Source organism: Salvelinus fontinalis, chromosome 10 (assembly GCF_029448725.1).
Source record: "Salvelinus fontinalis isolate EN_2023a chromosome 10, ASM2944872v1, whole genome shotgun sequence".
Taxonomy (NCBI): Eukaryota; Metazoa; Chordata; class Actinopteri; order Salmoniformes; family Salmonidae; genus Salvelinus; species Salvelinus fontinalis.
The window spans coordinates 514,594-527,632 of NC_074674.1; the positions used below are offsets into that span (position 1 = coordinate 514,594).

At 43.0% G+C, this 13,039-nt stretch overlaps 1 protein-coding gene and 1 pseudogene across 2 annotated transcripts in view; both read right to left on the reverse strand.

Annotated features, from left to right (window-relative positions):
- LOC129863327 (fibrinogen C domain-containing protein 1-like) overlaps positions 1-13,039 on the reverse strand; it is a 256,911-nt gene that overhangs the window by 233,297 nt on the left and 10,575 nt on the right. The window lies entirely within an intron of this gene.
- Positions 7,206-7,324, reverse strand: LOC129864249 (5S ribosomal RNA; annotated as a pseudogene).

Sequence of the window (13,039 nt, forward strand, 5' to 3'; positions counted from 1 at the left end):
GACTTGACGAAGACCAACAATGGAGTGGAAGGCTGGCATCAAAGATGCTCTGCGAATCTTAACGCTACCCACCGCACCATTTAGAAGTACATCGAGGCATTGCAATGACAGGAGCAAAGAGGTGAAATGAGAACGGCGCAGCAACTTCCTGGCGTTCCACCGCCATGGCAAAGACCCCGCTATCGCAAGCAACAGAAGGATCTGAGTCACTGGTTCAGAAGAACAGAAGTCTGCACGGCTGGAGTCTTACCCGAAGAGCGTTGCCTACACTTTCAAGTTACAGTTGTGGATACTCTTAAATCGGTCTTAGAAAAATGAGCACCTAGCCTGAGCACCTAGCCTACAATGAGCACCAAGCCTACAATGAGCACCAAGCCTACAATGAGCACCTAGCCTACATGGACACTTCTTCGTGACACAACAATTTCAACCCGTTCAATGACTCCAAAATCCTTATGAGACCAGAATATTAAGACCAATCTTGGAGGATTTATTTGTGAACTTGATTTGTGGACTTGCTCAGCTTTTTTGTTAATATATACAGTTGAAGTCGGAAGTTTACATACACTTAGGTTGGAGTCATTAAAACTCATTTTTCAACCACTCCACAAATTTCTTATAAAAAAAATATAGTTTTGGCAAGTCTGTTAGGACAACTACTTTGTGCATGACACAAGTCATTTTTCAAACAATTGTTTACAGACAGATTATTTTACTTATAATTCACTGTATCACAATTCCAGTGGGTCAGAAGTTTACATACCCTAAGTTGACTGTGCCTTTAAACAGCTTGGAAAATTCCAGAAAAAGATTTCATGGCTTTAGAAGCTTCTGATAGGCTAACTGACATAATTTGAGTCAATTGGAAGTGTACCTGTGAATGCATTTAAAGACCTACCTTCAAACTCTGCGCCTCTTTGATTGACATCATGGTAAAATCAAAAGAAATCAGCCAAGACCTCAGAAAAAAATTGTAGACCTCCACAAGTCTGGTTCATCCTTGGGAGCAATTTCCAAACACCTGATGGTACCACGTTCATCTGTACAAACAATAGTATGCAAGTATAAACACCATGGGACCACACAACCGTCAAACCGCTCAGGAAGGAGACGCGTTCTGTCTCCTAGAGATGAACGTACTTTGGTGCGAAAAGTGCAAATAAATCCCAGAACAACAGCAAAGGACCTTGTGAAGATGCTGGAGGAAACAGGTACAAAAGTATCTATATCCACAGTAAAACGAGAGGCCGCTCAGCAAGGAAGAAGCCACTGCTCCAAAATCGCCATAAAAAAGCCAGACTATGGTTTGCAAATGCACATGGGGACAAAGATCGTACTTTTTGGAGAAATGTCCTTGGTCTGATGAAACAAAAACAGAACTGTTTGGCCATAATGACCATCATTATGTTTGGAGGAAAAAGGGGGACGCTTGCAAGCCGAAGAACACCATCCCAACCGGGGTGGCAGCATCATGTTGTGGGGTGCTTTGCTGCAGGAGGGACTGGTGCACTTCACAAAATAGATGGCTTCATGAGGAAAGGAAAATTATGTGGATATATTGAAGCAACATCTCAAGACATCAGTCAGGAAGTTAAAGCTTGGTCGCAAATGCGTCTTCCAAATGGACAATGACACCAAGCATGCTTCCAAAGTTGTGACAAAATGGCTTTAGGACAACAAAGTCAAGGTATTGGAGTGGCCATCACAAAGCCCTGACCTCCATCCTATAGAAATTTGTGGGCAGAACTGAAAAAGCATGTGTGAGCAAGGAGGCCTACAAATCTGACTCAGTTACACCAGCTCTGTCAGGAGGATTGGGCCAAAATTCACCCAACTTATTGTGGGAAGCTTATGGAAGGCTACCCGAAACGTTTGACTCAAATTAAACAATTTAAAGACAATGCTACCGAATACTAATTGAGTGTATGTAAACTTCTGACCCACTGGGAATGTATTGAAAGCTGAAATAAATAATTCTCTATACTATTATTCTGACATTTCACATTTTTAAAATAAAGTGTTGATCCTGACTGACCTAAGACAGGGAATTTTTACTAGGATTAAATGTCAGGAATTGTGAAAAACTGAGTTTAAAGTGCATGGTTGGTGTTAATGGATGGTGTAAAAACTAGATAAAACGAAAGGACATTATTTTAAATAAAAATAAATTGTAGAAACTATACTGAAAAAGAATATAAATGCAACATGTAATGTGTTGGTCCCATGTTTCATGAGCTGAAATAAAAGATTCTGGAAATGTTCCATATGCACAAAAAGCTTATTTCTCTCAAATTGTGTGCACACATTTGTTTACATCCCTGTTAGTGAGCATTTCTCCATTACCAAGATACTCCATCCATCTTACAGGTGTGGCATATCAAGAAGCTGATTAAACAGCATAAGCCTTTCACAGGTGTATCTTGTGCTCTGTGCAATAAAAAGCCACTCTAAAATGTGAAATTCTGCCAGAGAATTGAATGTTAATTTCTTTACCATAAGCCACCTCCAATGTCGTTTCTGAGAATTTGGGGGCATGTCCAAACGGACTGAAAACCGCAGACCACGAGTAACCAAGCCAGCCCAAAACATACACATCTGGCTTCTTCACTTGCAAGATCATTTTAGACTAGCCACCCAGACAGTTGATGAAACTGTGGGATTGCACAACCGAAGACTTTCTGCACAAACTGTTAGAAACCGTCTCAGGGTAGCTCATTTGCGTGCTCGTCATCCTCACCCGAGTATTGACCTGATTGCAGTTTGGCGTCGTAACCGACTTTAGTGGACAAATGCTCACCTTCGATGGACACTGGCACGCTGGAGAAGTGTGCTCTTCATGGATGAATCGCGGTTTCAACTGTACCGGCGTCTTATGGGCCAGCGATTTGCTGATGTCAAGGTACCCCGTGGTGACGGTAGGGTTATGGTATGGGCAGGCACAAGCTATGGACAACGAACACACTTGCATTTTATCAATGGCAACTTGAATGCACAGAGACACCGTGACAAGATCCTGAGGCACATTGTTGTGCCATTCATCCACCACCATCACTTTTTGTTTCAGAATGAAAATGCACGGCCCCATGTCGCAGAGATCTGTACACAATTCCTGGAAGCTGAAAATGTCCCAGTTCTTCCATGGCCTGAATATACACCAGACATGTTACCCATTGAGCACGTTTGGGAAACTCTAGATTGACAGCGTGTTCCAGCTCCCACCAATATCCAGTAACTTCGCACAGCCATTGAAGAGGAGTTGGACATCATTCCACAGGCCACAGTCAACAGCCTGATCAACTCCATGTGAAGGAGATGTCTCGCGGTACATGAGGCAAAAGGAGGTCACACCAGATACTGACTGGTTTTCTAATCCACGCCCCTACATTATTTTTGTTGTTTTATTTTACCCCCTTTTTCTCCCCAATTTCGATCTTGCCTCAACGCTGCAACTCCCCAACGGGCTCGGGTGAGGCAAAGGTGGAGTCAAGCGTCCTCCAAACGTGACCCGCCTAACCGCACTCCTTAACATCCGCCCGCTTAACCCGGAAGCCAGCTTCACCAATTCTGCCCATATGAACGAATGCATATACAATATTTGTAGCCATACGTGATTTAATGAAAAGCAGTAAACATACACATTCAATAATATACTCATGAACACAGTCAGGCAATAGTTAACATACTCAACATTGCTTCATATTCTTTAATAACAGACTCATAAACACAATCACTCAATATTCTACAGCTGGCTTCACTGCTTCCCCGGGAAACTCAACATATTGTAGCAGACGAAGCGGGGGAAGGAGTTAGCCTGTCTAGGATCAGCGTGGCGCTAGCGGACCCCCCCCCCCCCCCCCCCCCACTGAAAAACCAGTGCCGCGAAATTCAAAAAATATATTTTTTTAAAATATTTAACTTTCACACATTAAAGTCCAATACAGCTAATGAAAGACACAGATCTTGTGAATCCAGTCAACTTTTCCGATTTTTAAAATGTTTTACAGGGAAGACACAATATGTAAAGATGTACATCTATTACCTAAAAACACATTAGCATAATCCACCATCTTTTATTTGTCCACCAACACCAGTAGCCATCACCAATTCGGCTAAACTAAGATATTTATAGCCCCTAACCAACAAAAAAACTCATCAGATGACAGTCTGATAACATATTTATGGTATGGGATAGGTTTTGTTAGAAAAAAGTGCATATTTCAGGTAGATATCATAGTTTACAATTGCACCCACCGTCACAAATGGAATAGAAAAACTACTTAGAGCAACGTGTTTACCTACTTACTAATCATCAAACATTTCGTAAAAATACACAGCATACACGAATCGAAAGACACAGATCCTGTGAATACAGACAATATTTCAGATTTTCTAAGTGTCTTACAGCGAAAACACAATAAATCGTTATATTAGCTTAGCACATAGCAATTAGCAGCCCAGCATTGATTCTAGCCAAAGTGAGCGATAAAAGTCAACATCGCCAAAAGATATTAATTTTTTCACTAACCTTCTCAGAATTCTTCCGATGACACTCCTGTAACATCATATTACACATTCCATATAGAGTTTGATCGAAAATGTTTATATTTAGCCACCAAAATCATGGTTAGACAATGTGAAATGTAGACAAGCTGGTAAAGAAAAAGTCCTTGCGCCACTTAGACAGTGATCTACTCTTATACATAAATACTCATAAACGTGACTAAAAAATATAGGGTGGACAGGGATTGATAGACAATTTAATTCTTAATACAATTGCGGAATAACATTTTTTAATTTATCCTTACTTTTCAATACAGTTTGCGCCTAGCGAAGCTACGTCATAAAACATGGCGTCCTAAGCCACTAAAATGTTTCGACAGAAACACGATTTATCATAATAAAAATGTCCTACCTTGAGCTGTTCTTCCATCAGTATCTTGGGCAAAGGATCCTTTCTTGGGAGAAATCGTCTTTTGGTGGAAAGCTGTCCTCTTGCCATGTGGAAATGTCAACTGCGTTCGGGATGAACTGAAAAGCGTGCCCAACTTTTCACATCGTTGCAAAAAGAAATGTCCCAAAATCGCACTAAACGGATATAAATTGCTATAAAACGCTTTAAATTAACTACCTTATGATGTTTTTAACTCCTATAACGAGTGAAAAGATGACCGGAGAAATATAACAGGCTAAACTAACGCTTGGAACAGGTGCGCGCCGGTGTCCTCTAGGCTCATGACGCAACTCCAAAAGAATGACTAGCTTCAGGGTTTTTTCATTTGTAGGGCCTGTGAACGCGCAATCGACCCCATTGGAATCGTCATCACGTAAAGGCATCCAGGGGAAGATGTAAGAAGTGTCCGTATAGTCATAGCAAAATCAGTGCCGTTTTAACTGACTTCAGAACAGTGGCCAACATTTCTGAAATCTGAATCCATGTCAGGGAAATTGCTGTAGAATGGGCTCTGTTCCACTTAGAGACAAAATTTCAACTCCTATAGAAACTATAGACTGTTTTCTATCCAATAATAATAATAATATGCATATTGTACGATCAAGGATTTTGTGGGAAGCCGTTTCAAAAATTAGCCAAATTAGCATAAATAGTCTAAACAGCGCCCCCATCCCCAACAGGTTAGCTTCTGTTGCAGTTTTCGTAGTAGAAAATGGCATGTTGTGGTGGTGCTTCGCCTATTGGGATAGTCTACCTGTTGGGATACCTACAACTGTGTCTCGCTCAGTCTTTCCACTCTCTCTCCTCCTCCATCCTTCCCTCTCTATCTTTTTCTCTCCCTCCATCCCTCTTAGTCTGTTACCTCCATCCGTCTCTCTCTCTCTCTCACTCTCACTCCCTGCTTCTCTCTCTCAGCCTGTCTCTCTCCCCTCATCTCTCTCTATGGCTGTGGATATGAGTCATAGAGCAACAGGAGCAGGCAGTGAATTCAAAAAAAGGTGACAGACAAGATGGCGGTAGACAGCGCAGTGGTGTTTTGGAAAAACATTTCCTTCGGCCCTTCCTTGCACAGATTAGTAATCTAAAATGGTCAAATTGGTAAAAGTAATACGAAGAAACCACACTTGCTAACTCCTGTCCTACTTTATAAGATTAGTGTTCGCTACATGGGATGAGAGCTGTTTTATGCTCAGTGTGTGTGTGTGCGTGCGTGCGTGCGTGCATGTGTGTGTGTGTGTGCGCGCGTGCGTGTGTAATACAGAGAGATCCCCAGTATGCACACTGTGAAGTGTTGTACAGCATCAGCAGATAGTCTTTGAACCCCCAACACCTCCCATTTCCATATCCAATCAGGATTATTGCCACCTGCTGCACATTTTGCACAGAGGGCTAAACGGAGGCTCTTCACAGAGGGCTACCGAAACATCCAAGTACATAGAACTACAGCATAAACACAAGGGTTACACAATACATTGACTTCAATGGCAGTCGGAGAGGGAGCAATAGAGAGAGAGAGAGAGAGAGAGAGAGAGAGAGAAAGAGAGAAAGAGAGAAAGAGTGGTTTGAGGACAAGTGTTTTCATGTCTTCCGGTTGTAAAAGGCAATCACAGCAGACTGTTGATTTTGAAGAGGGTTCAAAAACCAAAAAAGTTTCACTTCAGGAAACGCAAACAAGCACTTATTGTCCTGATTTCTAAAAGCGTGACGACAACCAATCCCAACACAGTTACTTGCAGAGGTCTCCACAACAACTCCCTCCAACTCCCTCCCTCCCTCCATTTCTATTCTACCCGTACTGTTTTCTCTCCCTTGCTGCTATTACTCCAAAATAGTAGGAAAGAGAATTTAGAAGTCAGGGGTTTGGAATAACTGTGATCCGTGGGAGTGGAGTCCTTAAACTCCTCATTTATTAAAACAGCAGCGACTGCTTTCCCCCAGCGAGGCTGAATAATGGCACACAGTCTGCCAGATTGAATTTTTGATGGTGAATAAATTATGGATGGCAGAGAATAACTCTGTTAATATATTAGCCATGAGTTTGTCATAAGTGTTCTATCGTACAGTAGGAATGAACTCATCGCTGTATCCCTCTGTCTATACATCCCCATCGCAGACGGAATCTAAATCTGATATCTGCCATCAGAGAACTTTGTCTCGTGATACATCATCATATCACTCCATCTTTGTCACCCTCCTATCGCTACAATCACCTGTTCTCTTTTTATCTTCTTACATTTTTTTTGGGGGGGGGGGGAGCTTACAGTACCTGGTATTCCCAGGCGGTCTCCCATCTAAGTACTAACCAAGCCTGACCCTGCTTAGCTACCAAGCTCAGACAAGATCAGGTGTTTTCAAGGTGGTATGGTCACAAGTGTATAAAAAACAAATCCTATTTCTCCCCAAATTACAACCTTGGCTCATCGCTGCAACTCCAAAATGGGCTCGGTAGAGGGGAAGGTCGAGTCATGCATCCTACGAAACATGACCCGCCTGGCCGCACTACATCTTATCGCACAACTCGCCTTAACCCAGAAGTCAACCGCACCGATGTGTTGGAGGAAACACAGTTAAGCTGACATCAGCGTGCAGGCGTCCGGACCTGCCACAAGAAGTCGCTAGAGCACAACGACCCAAGGAAAGCCCCCTGATCAAACCCTCCCCTAAACCGAACGGTGCTGGGACAATTGTGCGCCGTCCTATGGTGATCCCGGACTCAGCCGGCTGTGACACAGCCTGGTATCGAACCCCAGGCTGCAGTGGGGGAGGGTGCACTGCAGATCTTTTGACCGCAGAACCACTTATTTTCTCTCATATGTTTCTACTGTATCTCTCTCACCTGCCCACTCTTCTATTCCATCCCTATTTTCCCTACAGTGCTCAGATTCATAAAAAGATGAGTCGACAAACCTGGTTCTCCAGGTATACATACACCAGACACTCATTTGAAAGACAGAATCAAAACCAGCCGAGCAGACACTCAGGCCCCTGAGGACCAGAGTCACCCATCCCTGTCGGACACTGTGAGCCAAGGGGAAACTATAAATGTATCTGAGGCATCCTTCCCTCCAGTTGCCTCAAGTCAATTAAAATAACTATTAACCTTGGGACACCTGATGGCGCCTGGCCTATAAAGACGTCATTAATGCTCTCTGTTAGTCGAACTGCACTCGTTAGTGGGTAAATATATGACACCGGTTTGCAGAGGAAACAGACCCATTGGTTGAGAACAGACCCAATAATGGGACTGGGGAGAGCACTACTCAGTCAGGGAGACACAACTCAATCACCAGGGCTTCACCATGTGTCTTTAACACAAAGACAAATAGGATTTCCATGCTTTGTATATGACAGATGATACCGTGCCATGTTTCCTAGTTTAATGCTGTAATGGTAGGCTAACACAGGGGGTCATCTCAAAGAACCTTTCAGTTTGAGCAAGGTCCTTTATAGAACCATTCTCCATAAACGTTCTACAAAGAACCATAAAAAGGAATTCTATATAGCCCCCAAACGGGTTGAAACCACAGCGAAGCCCTTTTTTGGTGCTATAGAGAACCTTCAGAAAAAGGTTCCATATAGCACCAAAAAAGGGTTCCGCTATGGTTGCAAGCCAAATAGCACTTAGTTGGCACGATATAGAACCATTTGTTTTTAGTGTGTGTGCGTGTCTGTGTGTGTGTGCACGTATGTACGCTGGCACACGTGTGGGCGTGTACTCACTTGTATGCTGCCCATGTGTGTGCGTGTTCATGTGTGCATGAAAGAACCCCTTGATTAATAGGGAAGCCGGGGAACAGAGAGGTCCATTATGCCGGGGAGCTGTGCAGCTCTTGTGCGTCTATTAGAGTAGGACTTAACCTAACATCTCTATTTGATAAGAGTAGCACCAGCCCAGGCAGGCTAGCAAGCGACAGAAGCCACATGAATGGGAGCTCCATTTCAGACAGATTGAAATCACCTCCAGGATACCGAACACTTCTCACTCCACTTATATGGACTGTGTTCCAAATAGCACCCTATTCATTAAGTAGTGCACTACTTTTGACCAGGGCCCATGGGGCTGTTATTTTAGATGCAGACATGGACATATAAACCAATCTGTCCAAAACAGTAGGGCAGCCGGGGTGTCTATCAAGATGATTGAACCGTTCAAGATGATTGAACAGAGGAAGGCACGCAAACTGTAAACAGTACATCAAGACACACACACACAGCATATTGTTTTGGATGAACAAAAATAACAGGAAATGTCTTGAGGGCAGAAATATCTATATGATGCCAAGCAGGCAGCATATGAAGGAGAAAATACTATCCAATCTTCAATTTGCCCCTGGTTATAATGTGTGGGTGAGACAGAGTGAGAGAAGGTAAAGAGGTAGAAATTCAAAAGAGAGGGAGGTAAAGAGAAACACTGGAAAGGGTGTGTAAGTGTGTGTAAGAGAGACATGGGAGTGTCTGATGAAAATACCACTCTTAAAATATAGTTTCTCTCACTCACTCTCTTCCTCTGTCTCTGTCTCTCTCTGCCTGAAGTGCAAGTTCAAGTTTTTTATTATCACATGCACAAGTACAGTGAAACTCTTCACTCCCTCTCTCTCTCTCTCCACCTTTCTCTCTCTCTCGCTCTCTCCCTCTCCAGCAACTATGCTGTATCTTGTCGAGCAGCTCAAAATCGTGATGTATCTGTCAGAGGCTCCAGGAGGTATAACCTTGCCATCATCTCATTCTCTTATCATCTCATTCATTTCATTTCTCCATTCCTTTCACCACTGCTCCCCTGTACACACACGCACACACGCACAGACACAAACACAATTGGTTTACTTTACAATTTCTTTAAGAGGTTAACACTACACCACTGGGAACTGCCTGTATCCATCCATACATCCATCCATCCACTCTCTCTCTCGCTCGCTCTTTCTCGATCTCTCTCTCTCCTATATCAATCTCTCTCGCTCTCGCTCTCTCTCTTTCTCTCCTATATCAATCTCATCACTCTTTCCAACTACCCTTTGTCTGTCTCTATGTGGACGCTGTCCATGGTCCTGAAATAGTCTGTTGGAGTGTAATCTACACTGGATTTCTTTCTGACACTTTCCGTGGGGCTGAAGATCTTTGCGACTCTAAACACGCAGAAAATGTGCGTTCGTTAGGAAGGGTGATGGGTCTATGTGGAACCACAATGACTCAAAGAACCCGTTGAGCTCTTCAATTGTTCTTTACAGTTCACAAAAGGGTTCTCTGCTCTCAAAGTGATAATTAAAATGTAGGGGAGCGGCCCGTTAGAATATTTTGGGGTGTGGTTTGCGCCTAGCTGTTTTTTGTGGAACCGCTTGTGAGAGTGTGATGTGTTGTGTTATATTGTTTCATTTTACAAAGTGAGAAGAACGAACTTGTGTCATCAGGTGAGGTGAAGGCTTCTGAGCTGTACCATAATTCTCAGGTATATTCCTGAGATCACTCTGGCCCTGTGGGAGTATGATTCATGGAAAACTCGTATCCATGCCTTTTGGCACATCCGTTTGTGGTATCAGGCTGGGTGAAGAAGTAGCTGGGTTCTGTCAATTTGGCCAAAATATGCAGAGGTGGACTTATGTTGATTATTTTGTTGTGTATCTGCTGCTCAGAGGGAGAGGGTGCTTCCAGTCTCGGGATGAAAGGGTGTCCTGCTTTGCTCTCCGACCGAGTGCCACTGAAAGGAGAGTTAACCGCTTTGGGGTTCAGAGTTAAGGTGGATCAATTGCAGTTTGGGATCCCCTGGTGTCTGTGATGCACACCGTTCGGTGCGACGCAGACCCGGTGGCAAGTGTGGCAAAACCCTGAGTGTTTCTCAAAATGCGTACTACCGTGCTCCCAGCATGCAAATCGGAGAAGGGGAGGGTCAGAGTATGAGTCCAAATCAAAGTAAGCGAAACGGCGCATTGAGGGCACTTCTGGAATGCGTGCTCCATTTGTACATATTTTGAAACATGCATCGTTGCAAGCTTCAATGGAAAGAATGCAAAACAAAATGACACAGCCACGAAAAACATTATGCAGAATTTATTGAAATCAATGGCGTCCATTATTTGAGCTGAAGCGACAGAAAATACACTTCACCTTCGGAATAAAGTTTCCTATTCACATCTCATATGATATAAGAACAAAGATTAGGAATTTACTGAACATAAATGTAATGTTTGTGTGTGGTTCAAAAGTAAAACTCATGTCGCCATTCGATATTATTGAAGGAGAATGCGGTCCTTATCGAGTTACACAAATCCACGAGGAGTCAGTGTTTAAACAAGTCAGCCATATCAGCTATGGTTTTCAAAAAGGCAGTAAACGAGGCCGAATGAACTGCTTTGCTGCCAGACAAGTCTCCGCTGATAACCAGGTGTAGCGGTCCTAAAGGATTCACTCCGTGGTGCTGAAAGGAAAGCTCCTCTGTCGGGACAGCTTTATGTACAGTAGGCCCTAACAGTTTGCGGGCACCATTTATCACCGTTATTGTGCAATTCATGTATTGTTTAGTGTTATGTGGTGTAGTGATTTTTCTGGCAATGCATCTAGAAAAATTGGTTGAGTTTGCGCCACCAATGTACATGCTAAAATCTCAAAACAACCATAAAAAAAGGGTTATATATATATAGCACCAGATAGAATCATATAGGTTCCATTTAGAACCTTATGAGCATGGTTCTTTAAAAAACCTTAATAACACGTTTCTACATAGCACCAAAACGGGTTTTGCTATGGTTACAAGTCAAAGATCCCATATCTGGTACTATTTAAAAACAATTGTATATAGAGACCCTTTATATGATTTCACTCTCTCTTACTCTCATTTTCTCATTGTCAATGTCTCTTCTGATCAACGAGGATAGAAACAAAGACTGAATGGCATATAGAAGAACAAGGCCAAAGAAAGAAGCCGATGCTGTTGTCATCTGTAGCCTTGCATCTAGCACTTACACAATGGTTTCCCTTTAACAGTGAATACACACACACACGCACGCACACACACGCGCACGCACGCACGCACGCACACATACACACGCACACGCACAGATACACATGCACACACTCAAACATGCACACACATGCACTCACACTCACATAGACACTTACAGTATGCAACTCTCAGAAGTGCAATATTTCTCAAACACACATTCACATTAGCATGCACATATTAATATCCAAACAGAGAAGTATCTAAGCACACTCCCTCGGGACATACCAAGATGGAGTTACACTACCATCGTCCCATAGTCCCACATGGGACGATGGTAGAGTAACTCCATCTTGGTATGTCCCGAGGGAGTGTGCCTAGTTAGTTCTCTGTGGTTTCTACTGACTCCTCGTGGATTTGTGTAACTCGATAAGAACCGCATTCTCCTTCAGTCACACAATTAAAATGTCACAATAAAAATAGACCGACCGGCTTGATTCGGTCTTATGTAGGAACATCTGAAATTGTTTTTTTTTTTACGTTGGATAAACTCAGAGCTACAAAATGGTATATCATACACTACAGTTGAGGAACTATGGGAAAGTAATTCTGCTTTGAAAGTTGATAAACTTGTAACCTCACTTTTGAGAAAATGGCCCCTGAATATGGTGGTACCTAATGGAGAACTCTTCTTTGTCTACACCCATTCAGCATTGTTCACACCCTCTTAAGCTTGAGCCCCATCCATCTCTTTAAGGATTCACATGTGAGGCCAAGTACTTAACAACCAAAGATTTCAAGACTAAAGGCTGGTTTATACTACGGGTGTGTTCGTGAATTTGATCTGGAGTGCCAGAGTGTGCTCTGGGCATTCTTAAACTCAGAGCGTTGTCAGATTGTGCGTTTGTAAATTCAGAGCGCACACTGGATGCTCTGGCCCGAGGAGTAGGGTTGATCCGAGTGTTCTGACTTAACAACAGCAGTCAAGCACCCAAGCTAACGTTGGCTAGCTTGCTAGCTACTTCCAGACACAAATGAGAGAACAGCTCACTCTGACCATTTTACTCGCCCTAGCAGAGCTGGTTAGGCTGTTTTTATGTTATCCAGAGTGTTGGTGACTGCAACTGTGCTGCTGGCAACAATTTAAGTATGTTTTT